Source organism: Rhinoderma darwinii, chromosome 10, assembly GCF_050947455.1.
Source record: "Rhinoderma darwinii isolate aRhiDar2 chromosome 10, aRhiDar2.hap1, whole genome shotgun sequence".
Classification (NCBI taxonomy): Eukaryota; Metazoa; Chordata; class Amphibia; order Anura; family Rhinodermatidae; genus Rhinoderma; species Rhinoderma darwinii.
This window is the reverse complement of record NC_134696.1, coordinates 97821602-97836805: the sequence shown is the minus strand read 5'-3', so window position 1 is coordinate 97836805 and position 15204 is coordinate 97821602. Positions and strand designations below refer to the sequence as shown.

The following is a 15204-nucleotide window of genomic DNA, read 5'->3' as shown; positions in this document are numbered from 1 at the left end:
ATAGTGCCAACAAAATACTGCCATACAGTGCCCACAAAATACTGCCATACAGTGCCCACAAAATACTGCCATACAGTGACCACAAAATACTGCCATACAGTGCCCACAAAATACTGCCATACAGTGCCCACAAAATACTGCCATACAGTGCCCACAAAATACTGCCATACAGTGCCCACAAAATACTGCCATACAGTGACCACAAAATACTGCCATACAGTGCCCACAAAATACTGCCATACAGTGCCCACAAAATACTGCCATACAGTGCCCACAAAATACTGCCATACAGTGACCACAAAATACTGCCACACAGTGCCCACAAAATACTGCCATACAGTGCAAACAAAATACTGCCATACGGTGCCCACAAAATACTGCCACACAGTGCCCACAAAATACTGCCATACAGTGCCCACAAAATACTGCCATACAGTGCCCACAAAATACTGCCATACAGTGCCCACATAATACTGCCACATGTGCCCACAAAATACTGCCATATAGTGCCCACAAAATACTGCCATACAGTGCCCACATAATACTGCCACATGTGCCCACAAAATACTGCCATACAGTGCCCACAAAATACTGCCATACAGTGCCCACAAAATACTGCCATACAGTGCCCACAAAATACTGCCATACAGTGCCCACAAAATACTGCCATACAGTGCCCACAAAATACTGCCATACAGTGCCCATAAAATACTGCCATACAGTGCCCACAAAATACTGCCATACAGTGCCCACAAAATACTGCCATACAGTGCCCACAAAATACTGCCATACAGTGCCCACATAATACTGCCACATGTGCCCACAAAATACTGCCATATAGTGCCCACAAAATACTGCCATACAGTACCACAATAAATAAACCCACATCCAGCACATTGATGTTAGATTGAGTCAACCCTCCATGGAGGTCATCCATGGCAGATCACGTGCAGTGGGCACAAGGTGGCGGAGGGCGCTCAATAGTGAAGGTGCCATCTCTTTCCCCTTCCCTGCTGTCCGCACACTCAACCAAAGATTGTCAGAGTCAAGTTGCTAGGGAACATACTGCATGACAACCGCAGTCTTTTCAAAAGGGTTGTCAGAAGGATCATCCATAGCAACCAGTCTGTTTCAAATAATCAAGAATTTACACTGAAAAGAGGCTAGAGAAGGGTTAAACATGCACCCAATCATTTGATTCCCAATTCGTGGGACCCTGTTCCAACCTAAAATTGCCAGAAACGCCCTTTTTATGCAATGTGTGGGGCAGTATGTCATTTTTTTCTGGTAACGTCCTTAAATGCCTCTTTTCTTGTTTTGTCATGTTTAATACAGTCTTATACAGATGTAGCAGAGCTGAGTTTACACTTTGACACAACACAACACAGTATTATGTTTTATTATCTGGTTTTATATAGATCTGTAGGTAAACTATATTACAACGCACGAACAATGCAGCTATAAAGAATTACATGACAAACACAGCTCTGCTACATCTGTATATCCTTTGAATCTTAAAACCAACCAACTATTGATTATACACAGTTTATTTGTTCCGTAACCTGAAATAATAAGCTGCGTCGGGTGCTCGGGGTGTTTGGTTGAACCGTAACTATTCCAAATGAACATTGTATAAACGACGGAAATGCAAACGTGAACGCTGAATAACCTCTGCTCTACATAAATATTAATATCCAATGGGAACCGTCTCGATTTTCACATAACATGTGCGCAATTCCCTGGAAGAACAAATAATCTTCAGCTTCATGATCAGAGGTGAGTTATTCATTATGAATCACAATGAAGAGGTAAGACGGCCTGGCAGCTCATGGCGGAGAGATAAGATATATCCTTAGTCACTCTTATAGGGGGTTTTCAGGTCCATTTCAGTGGCATCTGACCGATCAGCAGAATGATGGGGCGCTGGAGTACAGAAGCGCTGTTTATCCAGACACAGCGCCACATCTGTACATGTGGCGCTGCCTGGTACTGCAGCTCAGCCCTGTTCAGATTCTGTATCATTGTGTCAAGTTCTGGGGGTTCTAACAATAGGCTATCAATCTGTTTAAGCTAGATCTGAAGAGGTCTAATATGTCTCTGGTCCGCCAGAAAAAGGATTAGTGATGTCATCATGCAGGAAAGGTGATGTCACTTAAAAGGGTTATTAGCATTAAGCAAAATCTTTCCATATACTGAATGTATTAGAGGGGCTCGGGAACCCCTGGAAAGTCACTGCATAGATCACTTCTCGTGTACCTGGAGCAAAGTGATTTCTGATTATCCCGACAGCTACTCATGGGGGTCCAAAAGTAGATCCTTAGATGATGATCTTATTGTTGGGGTAACCTACAATTTCAATACCTCTACATTCCCCACCATGACGTCATTGATCCCAAATATGTATTATAGTACCCAGAAAAAACAAGTACTATTTTTAACTATGTAGATCTTCCAAAAGAGAAGGGCCGTATATGCATGTAGCAGAGCTGAATTTGTCACTCGACAGTTTCACATAAGATATAAGCATCTCCAATTATATGTAGAATCCTCGTCTATATTGGTATTGTATCCCGTCTTCTGACCATCTAGTGCTGTGTCAGATACTAAGGAGTTACTTTGAGACTGACCACAATAAAAATACCAGATTCCAGTAGCAGAAATCTCGGCGCAGTGCCCAGTCATTCTGGAAATCAGTGGTGTTCTCAGATCACTTCACCAATGTGATCTTCTCGCCTTTTATCTATGACATATCTCAGCTGATGATGCTCCATGAACTCAAATGACATTATCATTGACATTTCCTTACTGATGTAGCAGAGCTGAACGTGTAAAAAATAATAATAATGAAGTACAGTAGGTGTAGTTCTATGTAAAACCACATTTGAAATCATGGTATGGCTTGTGTCAAAGAAGCTCAGGTCTGTGTTGCATCTGACATACTCAGCTCTGCTACATTTAACACTATACTAACAATTATAGCACATTATATAGTGCTGTGAAAAATAATTTCCCACTTCCAGATGTCCTCATTATCTATTTTGATATTGGATTTTTTTATTTCAAATTTATTTGCAATCTTCCAATTACTTTGCTGTAGCAAAAAAGTAATAAATTATAAATTTAAGAGAAAAAAAGTGAAAAAAAAATCCTATTAAAATAATCTATGGCTTTCTAAACTGTTTTATTCATGCATTCCTCTATAAAAAAAAAACCTCATGAATCAACTCATAGACTGTAGAATTTTCTGACTGTAAAGCATCTTGTGAATTGAACCATAGATTTGTTTTTCTCTGCCCGTAGTCGTTCCCATGCAAATGGAAAAACATTGAATAATATCATTAATCCCTTAAATCCTGGAATAAACTACAACCAAGTATATTTAAAGTGAAGGTTTACCCTCCCAGTGCGGAAATGGAGCTAACAGCTACATATCCTGACATAAGGGATATATTAAAATGGTACCCCCCCTAGAGGACGGGGATTATCACAGCAAAGATAAAAATGAGGCCCCTTTTGGCAGCTGCTTGACACCAGCACACAACTAACTACCTGCAATAGAAGGTCCTGGTGCCATCATCTCATTTTCATGACTTGTACATTCTCCACTATGTTTGCAAATATAACAGATCAAATCCATGGGCAGGCCCTCCCCCCCACCCAATAAAACGGGAACAAGACCAGCCTGCAATCGGCCCTTCCTCTCAAAGGACACCATAGCAGCATTCATGTCTTTGCTCCCCCTCAACCAAATCCTACTCTAGATAATAGTGAGCAGATCCAGCGTGGTCTTCTTTTAAAAAAAAATAAAAATAAATTAAAATCAGGGCCAGGTTCTAGGGAGGGTAAAAGGGGCAAATGCCCATGTGGGCTCAACCACCTAATGGCCTTCCAACTCCTAGTTCCTTTTTTTCCCCCAAGCACTGCCAGCAGATAGACACATGAGCGTGGAATCTCTTAAAGAAAACATTCAGTAATATAACGCACGTAAGTATTCCGACCTGCAGGGAAAATTGAGACGGTGCGACGGAATCAAGTTCGGAGACTAATTGATACATTCTAATTATAAAATGATGTGAATGGATATTATTTTCATGGAGATTTTTTATTGGCCTGTATATAAATAATACTTGTATAATCAGTATAAGGCTACATGCACACGACCCTTGATTTCGTCTGTGCGCTATCCTTTTTTTTAATGGAGAGCCCACTGACCCATTCATTTCTATGGCCCCATGCAATCTACCGTTTTTTTAATGGTGCCGTTGGACTGGCACAGAGCAGGTCCCAATCCTGTCCGTGTTTGCGGCTCGGTCTCACCCATTCAAGTGTATGGCGACGTGAAAACCACGGACAGCACATTGATGCCGCCCGTGTGCTGTCCGTGTTTTGCGGTTCCATCGTTTGCAGACCACAAAATGCAAAAAGTCGTGTGCATGTAGCCTAATACCAAGAATCAGTATTCATCAACTTTCTTAGTATAACTTTTAATTATCCAAAATATACAGTAAATACAGATAATATTATACAAAAATATAAAGTAGTATTAAGTTCATGTCAATATATATTCTATATAAATGTATAATAATAATAATAATAATAATAATAATAATAATAAAAATAATAATAATGCTGATAATAATAATAATGCTAATAATAATAATAATAATAATTCTGATAATAATGCTAATAATAATGCTAATAATAATAATGCTGATAATAATAATAATGCTAATAATAATAATGCTAATAATAATAATAATAATAAAGCTAATAATAATAATAATGCTAATAATAATAATGCTAATAATAATAATGCTAATAATAATAATAAAGCTAATAATAATAATAATGCTAATAATAATAATGCTAATAATAATAATGCTAATAATAATAATGCTGATAATAATAATAATGCTAATAATAATAATGCTAATAATAATAATAATAATAAAGCTAATAATAATAATAATGCTAATAATAATAATGCTAATAATAATAATGCTAATAATAATAATAAAGCTAATAATAATAATAATGCTAATAATAATAATACTAATAATAATAATAATAATAAAGCTAATAATAATAATAATAATAATGCTAATAATAATAATAATAATGCTGATAATAATAATAATGCTAATAATAATAATAATGCTGATAATAATAATAATGCTAATAATAATAATGCTAATAATAATAATAATAATAATAATAATAATAATAATGCTAATAATAATAATAATAATAATAATAAAAATAATAATAATGCTGATAATAATAATAATGCTAATAATAATAATAATAATAATGCTGATAATAATGCTAATAATAATAATAATAATAATAATAATGCTAATAATAATAATGCTAATAATAATAATAATAATAAAAATAATGAACAATAAGACAAGATATAATATATTAATGCAATTGTACTTTTCAATTGACATGTATGTAAGCAATATATAATGTATATTTCGAAATCATAGCACACTGATTATTATTATTTTTGTTAAAGTTATTATTATTATCATCTTTTTTATTATTATTAATTATTATTATTATTATTATTACCATCTTTATTATTATTGTGCTATTTTATACTTTGTATATCTCTTCATTCCAACTCCTACCATTATATTATTATTATCTTATACTTTTTATATCTCTTCATTCCTAGTTATTAATATATTATTATTAGTAGTATTATTATTAGTAGTAGTATGGTAGTATCTGTTTGTATTACTACATTTTATTATTACTATTATAATCTTATATTTTTTTCTATCTCTTCTTTCTCTTCGTGCCTTATAACTTCCCTGTGAACCTTCTCAGACGGGGATTTTCTTCATGTTAATAAAAATTAAGCTGAGTTTATTTTTGTTCCTGGGTAAAACAAACAACTCTGTATTCTGGAACTTGCAGCAAGATGTTAGACAGGTCTGGATTGAATGTTTCCATTTACTGCACTCGCCCTTCATTACCCTTCACCCTAATATAGGAGAAGAAGCAGATTGTGATGGGGATTTCGAAATAATTTTTTTAAATCGCCGGAGAGTCACAAGTTGGAGATCGCTGTTCTTATGATTGGTAGGATCTATATTGCCCAGACCATTTTCAGTCTGTCACGGGAGGAGGGGGATGCAGCTGAAGCATCTCACGCTCAGCATGAGAAACATGCTGTGAGAGGGGAAGGGGAGGAGGATGCGGTGCTCATATTTCAGTCTCTGTCTCAGCCTGTGTGTGAGACACTTGCTGTGAGAGGGGAAGGGGAGGAGGATGCGGTGCTCATATTTCAGTCTCTGTCTCAGCCTGAGTGTGAGACACTTGCTGTGAGAGGGGAAGGGGAGGAGGATGCGGTGCTCATATTTCAGTCTCTGTCTCAGCCTGAGTGTGAGACACTTGTTGTGAGAGGGGAAGGGGAGGAGGATGCGGTGCTCATATTTCAGTCTCTGTCTCAGCCTGAGTGTGAGACACTTGCTGTGAGAGGGGAAGGGGAGGAGGATGCAGTGCTCATATTTCAGTCTCTGTCTCAGCCTGAGTGTGAGACACTTGCTGTGAGAGGGGAAGGGGAGGAGGATGCAGTGCTCATATTTCAGTCTCTGTCTCAGCCTGTGTGTGAGATACTTGCTGTGAGAGGGGAATGGGAGGAGGATGCGGTGTTCATATTTCAGTCTCTGTCTCAGCCTGAGTGTGAGACACTTGCTGTGAGAGGGGAGAGGGAGGAGGAGGAGCAGAGGAGGTAGCTGCTCTTCAAACTGTAAAGCGGGTTTTCTTGTAAACTCACTTTGGATAACTACAACTTGACCTGAGTCAGTAGACGTCACCCGAAGGAAAATTTCCCAGAGAATTATAATAAATTGCATAATCTCTCAGAACATGTGTTGGAGATTATAAAGCATTGATTTGTTCTTCTGGACCCCCGGTGGTTGATGAACTCAAACAGGCAGCTGTTCTCTGGTACAAATCATAAGCATATGGGACTACCGGACACATCATCTGCACAGCATCTCCAGCACTACGGCTCGGCTCGGTCTACCCATTTCCTTAGCTCGTGTGGTTTATCTGTTTCAGTTTTTGTCAGCAACTGGTAACATATTCTGAGAATCAGAGGCACAAAACACGCGTTGACGTTCAGGGATTTTTGTACATATTTGTCTACAGACCCCATGATGGCCATTGACTATCATTCAAAATCATGCAAATAACAAAGGTCATGTGGACTTCTGCAACTAGTGTTTTTTTTTTTTTTTTTAAATTATGCAATGTATCTAAATTAAATAAAAAAAGAAAGAAAAACGTCTGTAATTAGTCTCTTTCATGTAGCAGAGCTGAGTTTGTTCTTTGACACAGCTCATGTTATTATAAGAATATGTTGTCTTTGATTTTTACACAGAATGCAGGTAAACCTACCGAATGATGTAAACACGGTTATCGCAGAGTCTGCAAGAAACGGTTAAAGGGACCGTCTCATCTCGACAACTTTTTGATTGAAGTTGGACCGGAAAATAGCGGCTAGCCACACATTTGGCTTCTTCAACCATGGGCGATCCGCTGTTATTGCACACAGCCTCCTGCAGAGGCCGCTATGGGGGAATGTAGTATTGTATACCGGCCTTTCAAATGAATGGGTGACCATATAATACATGACAGGGTTGGGTCCACCAGAGCCAGAGTCGATCTTTGTTAGCGGCCAACCTGGCTAATAGAGGGACACGCGGAGCTGGAGACTTTCCTCCATGATGTCCATATACTCTAGGAGGGCATATGACATGAGACAACAGTGGTCGGCCTTACGTTGTTCTGATTGTGATTTCTTTTGTTGTACCCCCCCCCCCCCATAAAGTGTTGTGTCATACAGTGCATGAATAACTATATCATACAGTGCCTGATTATATGCACCGTTCTGTATAATGCCCTAATATTAGTGCCAAATATTGCCCAAATAAGACTTCCATACAGTTGCCTAGATAACGGTGCTATAAAGTGCCCCTTCAATGATACACTGCAAAATATGATATTGTACAGTACATAAGTAACACTGCCACTCAATGCTTGACTATATACCGTCATACAGTGCTCATATAATACCAACATACATCAACCAGAAATCAGCTCTATACATGTAAAAAGTGTCAGGCCAGCTGTGGCGCCCTCCTAAGTAGTGGCAGTTGATGCACCCGCTACCACCGCAACCCCTAAAGTCCATTCTACATCTGTATGCTAATAAGATATTTTATAACAAGACCGATCTGATAATATACAGTATGTATAAACAATATCATCAGATGAAGCATTACTCATGCACAGGCTTAGGCCCCATGCACACGACCGTAAAAAACCTCCGTTTTTGCAGACCGCAATTGCGGTCCGCAAAAATGGACCCATTCACTTTCATTGAACGCGGACACCTTTCCGTAGCACTAGGGATGGGTGTCCGTGCCGTAGAAATGTTCCGAAAATCATGTCCGTTCTTTTGCATTTTGCATGCCGTGCTCCCATACTCTGTATGGGAGCACGGCCCGAAAATGCGGGTGGCAGTCGGCGGCCGGCCGTGCCCGCAATTGCGGCCCGTGATTGTGGGCACGGTCGTGTGCATGGGGCCTTAGTCATGTCAAATCAGACTAATAAAATGCAGATTGCCGTTTACTCATTCACTGCGCTGTTTTTTTTTTCTTTTGTTCACACTGCAGAAAGGACTACAACATCCGCAAAAATGAGAGCAGAGCCGTGTTACATACAGCACAGGATTGTGGCTGGTGTAGGTGATTTTTTTTTTTGGCCTGTCCAGAAGTGAAAATTCATTACATAATTTATTATTATTATTAACATTATAAATTATTATTACCATTATTATTATTATATTATTTGTATTATTATTGTTGTTATTATTTTATACATTATTATTTTTATTATTATTTTGTATATTATTATTAGTATTCTACTATTAGTATTATTTTGTGTATTTTTATTATTTTATATATTATTTTTTGTGTTTGTATTTTTTATTATTTTATATGTTATTATTATATTATTTTTATTATTATTTTTAATATTGTTATTATTTTATATATTATTATTATATTATTATTATTTTTATTTTCTGTATTTTATTATTTTTATTATTATTATATATTATTATTTTCTGTATTTTTATTATTTTATATATTATTTTTTGTGTGTGTATTTTTTATTATTATTTTATATATTAATTATTATTATATTATTTTTATTTCGTGTATTTTATTATTTTTATTATTATATATTATTATTATTTTCTGTATTTTTATTATTTTATATGTTATTTTTTGTGTGTGTATTTTTTATTATTATTTTATATATTAATTATTATTATATTATTTGTATTATTATTTTCAATATTGTTATTATTATTTTATTATTATTATGGCAGGAAAGTTCCTCCACATCAGGGAAATCTAATTGTATCACCTAATAAGAATGAACACATTTCGTTATGTAACATTTCTGCATTCTATTGTAGTAAAGGTACCATCATTCCTAGTGGTCTAAAGTAGTAAGTAAGATTCCCTGTTGATCTAGGTACTGAAGTGGTTAATGCCAATACGTTTGGTGGTCTAGTGTATTGAAGAGGTCAATGCCAATTTCCCTAGGGGTTTAGGGCAGTGAAATGGAAAATGTAAGCATCCCTGGTGGTCTAGTGTATGGAAAATATGCCAATATCCCTGGTGGTTTAGGGCAGTGAAGGGGAAAATGTGCCCAGGGCATGAAAAATAGAAAATCAGCACCAGCCTACTTACGGTATTTCAGCTGTAGGACAGGCCCATTAGCTGGATGGCAACCCTATTCCTACGACAAGAAGGGGCCGTGATCAAGGAGAAGTGTTGTAGTGTCAAGTGGGTGGAGCTAATTTTACTAGGGCACTAGGGGAGGTGGCATTTATTGGGTGTAATCAGACAGATTTCCTAGTATGAAGAGACAATGTCCCCAGAACAGATACTGAAATGTTTTGGCCTTGTGCTCCACAGCATTGTCCGTGAGTCATATTAGAATTGCGTGATTGTCTATAACTGACCTCAGTGTTCCCCTTCGGAAAATAAGTAGCAAGAACCTTATTTCCTATAGAGGTAAATTGAATTTGGAGTGAAGTCGCAGTAATCCTTTGCTTTCATCGATTATAGAGAGCAGCGCCATGACGCCATGGATCCTTAGCCGTAAAAACTATCCGTCTGTGATTGAGAATCAATATCCGTAATCTGCTCCTCACAGATGTAAGTAATGGGGCAATAATCCAGAAATAGAGCAGATTATTTTAGGAAATGTTGTAGAACTTCAAAAAAAACACTCAAAGTGATCTCCCCATAATAACCACACTACGTTTTACAAACTGGCACAGCAAGTCTTCAAGTAACAAGTCTTCAAGTGTTTTAAAAACAGATCTATCCCATAAACTATAACAAGTTTATTTTGCTTAAGGCCCCATGCACATGAACGTGCTTTTGCGGCCGCAATTCCCCTGAAAATCCACTGGAGAATTGCGGCCCCATTAATTTCTATGGGGCCATGCACACGGCCGTGGTTTCCACGGTCCGTGCATGGCCCAGAAGCCTGGACCGCAGAAAGAGGGCAAGTCTTATTACGGCCGTGTTCTGCAGTCCAGATACATAGAAAATAATTGACGTGGCAATGTGCACTGCCCGCGATTTGCGGGCGGCTCGGGGGTGACACTCCGCGGCAGGCCGACCCAAAAATCACGGCCGTGCACGTGAGGCCTTACTGTTTTTGTAATGTTATTTAATATTGTTTCCTCTATTCACATGCAAAGCGCGTTTCAGTATTCTACTGGTTGTCCTTGGAAACAGACAACTTTCTTTTCTCCATCTTGCAGTCAGACATGTGACCTACAGCTTATCTCTATCTGTGTATCTATACATAGTAAATAAATGAATGAACCCATACAAAATTAATGATGACTGTATGAATAATTAGAATACATAAATGAATTAATGCATTAATTAATTAATCAATCAATCAGTCAATCAAACAAACAAACAAACAAACAAACAAACAAACAAACAAACAAACAAACAAACAAACAAACAAATAAACAAACAAACAAACAAACAATCATATCAGTTAATTTAAGATATGCATATATGAATGAAATATTGATTGAATGACTGAATCAATCAATGAAGACATACATAAGTGAATGATAGATGAAATGAATGAATGAATGAATGAATCAATCAATCAATCAATCAATCAATCAATCAATCAATCAATCAATCAATCAATCAATCAATCAAGACATATATAAGTGAATGCATAATGGATGGAATGAATGAATGAATCAACATATTACTCAAAGATATCCATATGTAATAGAGTGAACAAATCATAAAATAAATTAGAACATTTAATTGAATGAATGAATGATGGAAATAATCAATCAACTACATAATCAAAGATATGAATATGTGAATGACTATATTAATGAATAAATGAAGACATGCATAAGTAATTGAATGAATGAATGAATGAATGAATCAAGACATAAGTAAATGACTTATTAAACGAATGTATTAATTAACTAATACATCAAAGACCTGCATATGCGAATGAATGAATGAATTTATTACAAACGTATATGAATGAACGAATGACTAATATTAGTGTTTCTCCATACAGATTCACAATTGGGAATTTTATAAGCAAACAGGAGATGATGTAAACTCATTCTATACTCTGCGCCATTGAGCCGAGATGAAAGCCTCAGACTTACTTCTCTGAGGTTTTTTGGCAGCAATTTCTGAAGTGACTGATAATGTAAAGACTCCTCTGAGTATTGCAGAACATAATTGTGGGGACCGCGCCATGTCATTTCCTATTTTCACAGGCTAATTATGACCGGTGCTTCCTTCCACTTCTGGGATCTGACTGTTTTCTGGATTTTCATAGTGGAAAGATCACTCACAAATATGTCATCAATTTGTTTTCTCATCTTGGGAGCCCATGTGTTCACCCTCAACAGCCTCACGGAGGTCTGGTCTTTGGACAAGGTAGTGGTCCACATGATACTATGTGATTAGTGGTAACTGGACTACAAGAACCAGCAGGCAAGGAACAGATCAATGCCCAGTTAGAGGTCGGAGTCGAAGCTCCAAATGGTAGCGGTACTAGGGAGCAGACAGGAAGTGATGTCACAAACATAATCATAAGTAGGGATCGGCAGTCAGCAGACAAGATAATACAACCAGAGAGAGGAGCGGATACAGGAGCCAAAGGCAAAGCAAAGGTCAGTGCCTGGATCCTCTATAAAAACAATGGAGGCAGGCACAAGGCAAAAAGACAGGGATTGCATGGTTTAAATTCCCCACCAGAGTGACGTCATCGGGGACCACCAGTTTCAATAAAAGGTTGATATACACCAAGCAGCAGGGAGAGAGCAGAGCCAGAAAAGGTGAAGATCGACACACAAATAATACAATGGGCGTGTGTGTGGGGTGGATCAAGTGGTGAATGGGTGAGGGGTGACTCTAAATAATAATACAGTCTGTAGAAAGTTATATGACCACCCCAAACACTAATGGCGCCCATTAGTGATTGTCACTCTGTTAGCCATAAAGAAGACCAAGCTAATTCCAAAATATCTAAAAAGAGTTAAGTTGTGGAAACGGGGTCCACAGAAGCCCCCAGAAGGCTTAAATTTCTAAGACCCCATGATTGCATCATCTACTTGTCAATCATTTTTACCTGAAGAACCTATTAAATGACTTAATATGTCCTGACATTTTAAGCGGATGACTGCATGGGAATCAATGATTCTATGGAAGTAGTAGAATGTTCTCCTCAATGGTCCATACATCTCCGAGGCTGGAATTGTCACCAGTGTTGACGTCGATTGTATGTTCCACTTTTTTCCATACAATAATACAAATATAATGCCATTTAATTACAGTATGGACTGATCTTAGACAAAAAGGGAAATTAACCCAATGTTCTTCATGATATGTAGAGAAATTGTGGAAGTTTTAACTTTATGTTCTATCCATGGGTAAAGATATATCTATGGGATACATTGAGTTTTTTCTTGGCGTCATCTCTTACAGTTCCCTTCTAACATTTCTCCACTCCTACAAACCCTTAAACTAATAAGGAAGTAATGTGGAGCTGAATATACCCATAAGATTGCTGTTGCTGGATCCTGTGAGATCAGTCAACAACCTAAATGTGAAGTGGATTAGAGCATACATGTATGATTTTCACCTTGGATCCTAATGTTCCCAACACACTCGGGATCCAGATGTTTATGTGCAGCCGTAGACTGTAGGAGAGTATTTATACTACTGTAAAGACATATAACGCCTCCAACATTACCCATACAGTAAAGAGGTTCACTGGCTAGAACTTTTGGGTCCTGAGTTTGAGCTCCATCAAGGGAAACTACTGGAGATTATTGTTTAAACCCTTTAAAAAAGAAGAAACCCAACACAAAAGTTAGATGGATACATAGATGGGAAATAGGCAGATAGATAGATAGATAGATAGATAGATAGATAGATAGATAGATAGATAGATAGATAGATAGATAGATAGATAGATAGATAGATATGAGATAGATAGATAGATAGATAGATAGATAGATAGATAGATATGAGATAGATAGATAGATAGATAGATAGATAGATAGATAGATAGATAGATAGATAGATAGATAGATAGATAGATAGATAGATAGATAGATAGATAGATAGATAGATAGATATGAGATAGATAGATAGATATGAGATAGATAGATAGATAGATAGATAGATAGATAGATAGATAGATAGATAGATAGATAGATAGATAGATAGATAGACAGACAGACAGACAGACAGATAGATAGATAGATAGATAGATAGATAGATAGATAGATAGATAGATAGATAGATAGATAGATAGATAGATAGATAGATAGATAGATAGATGATGGAGAGATAGATAGATAGATAGATAGATAGATAGATAGATAGATAGATAGATAGATAGATAGATAGATAGATAGATAGATAGATAGATGTTAGATAGATAGATAGATAGATAGATAGATAGATAGATAGATAGATAGATAGATAGATAGACAGATGATGGAGAGATAGATAGATAGATAGATAGATATGAGATAGATAGATAGATAGATAGATAGATAGATAGATAGATAGATATGAGATAGATAGATAGATAGATAGATAGATAGATAGATAGATATTAGATAGATAGATAGATAGATAGATAGATAGATAGATAGATAGATAGATAGATAGATAGATGATGGAGAGATAGATAGATAGATAGATAGATAGATGATGGAGAGATAGATAGATAGATAGATAGATATGAGATAGATAGATAGATAGATAGATAGATAGATAGATAGATAGATATGAGATAGATAGATAGATAGATAGATAGATAGATAGATAGATAGATAGATAGATAGATAGATAGATGATGGAGAGATAGATAGATAGATAGATAGATAGATAGATAGATAGATGATGGAGAGATAGATAGATAGATAGATAGATATGAGATAGATAGATAGATAGATAGATAGATAGATAGATAGATAGATAGATAGATAGATAGATAGATAGATAGATAGATAGATAGATAGATAGATAGATAGATAGGTAGATAGATAGATAGATAGATAGATAGATAGATATGAGATAGATAGATGTAGGATAGATAGATAGATAGATAGATAGATAGATAGATAGATAGATAGATAGATAGATAGATAGATAGATAGATAGATAAACCACCGCACCACTGACCACATCTACACCCTGCGCAGCCTCATCAAGAGCCACGTCCACAATACAAAGCATGGGAAGATTTACGCCTGTTTTGTGGACTTTAAGAAGGCCTTTGACTCAGTGTGGCACCCGGGCCTATTCCTGAAACTGCTGGAGAGCGGAATAGGAGGTAAAACCTATGACGTCATCAGAAGCTCCTACACAGAGAACAGATGCAGCGTGAAGGTGAACGGGAGAAGAACGGCTGATTTCCAGCAGAGCCGAGGAGTCAGACAAGGCTGCAGCCTCAGTCCAACGCTCTTCAACATCTACATCAATGAACTGGCCACAGCTCTGGAATCCTCCTCAGCACCAGGTCTCGCCCTCCATGACACCCAGGTGAAATTCCTGCTGTATGCAGATGACCTTCTGTTAC

General features: G+C 36.8%; 1 protein-coding gene across 1 annotated transcript in view; it reads right to left on the bottom strand.

Annotated features, from left to right (window-relative positions):
- LOC142661615 (chemerin-like receptor 1) overlaps positions 1 to 15204 on the bottom strand; it is an 82517-nt gene that overhangs the window by 9251 nt on the left and 58062 nt on the right. The gene's annotated exons all lie outside the window — the stretch shown is intronic.